At 43.4% G+C, this 595-nt stretch overlaps 1 pseudogene; it reads right to left on the bottom strand.

The window, feature by feature from the left end:
- LOC149098103 (uncharacterized) overlaps window positions 1–595 on the bottom strand; it is a 2,037-nt pseudogene continuing 1,442 nt past the window's right edge.

Raw genomic sequence — 595 nt, forward strand, 5'->3', positions numbered from 1 at the left:
TTCTTCTTTTTCTTTCTTCGTGAGGTAACCATAATTTTTCGGTCCCGCGGACGCAAATTCAGTGATGAAGTCGTCTTCTCCCAACTCGTCCTTGAAATCACTAAGAAAGTCGTCAAGGGGAGGATTGTTTTCATGAGGTAAACTGGAAAAAATAACGCTGTCGGTGTCTGTGTACTGTACTCGTTCTTGTAACATGTCCAGAGCTGCATACAAACGAAGTCGAGCCCAACATGTCGTGAAACAAGCGATGAAAATGTTGAGGTTTGATGAGACAGGTTCGTCATTCGATTTCAGTTTATAGTGAATTTCAACGATGTCTTCAGACAATACACTCACGTAGCAAATGTCATTTGCATCACTTTCATGGAATGCACTGAACCTCATAGGATCTCCGAACTCTTTGATTTGAGTTTTGTTTGTGCGCTGGCCAAACTTCCCCCACATGGAATTTAACATCATTTTTGCAAGGCTACGTTTGCCGGGATTCTTTTCAATGTTGTTGCGGTTGAGTTCGATGCCCTCTTTCGCTTTGTAGGATCTCAGATGTTCTTGTTGTTTGACGGGATCATCGCCTACATGAGCTGGCCAGCCGCTT

The sequence above is a fragment of the Orbicella faveolata genome, unplaced genomic scaffold (genome assembly GCF_042242905.1).
Source record: "Orbicella faveolata isolate gen_17 unplaced genomic scaffold, um_ofav_v1 contig_46, whole genome shotgun sequence".
NCBI classification, from domain to species: domain Eukaryota; kingdom Metazoa; phylum Cnidaria; class Anthozoa; order Scleractinia; family Merulinidae; genus Orbicella; species Orbicella faveolata.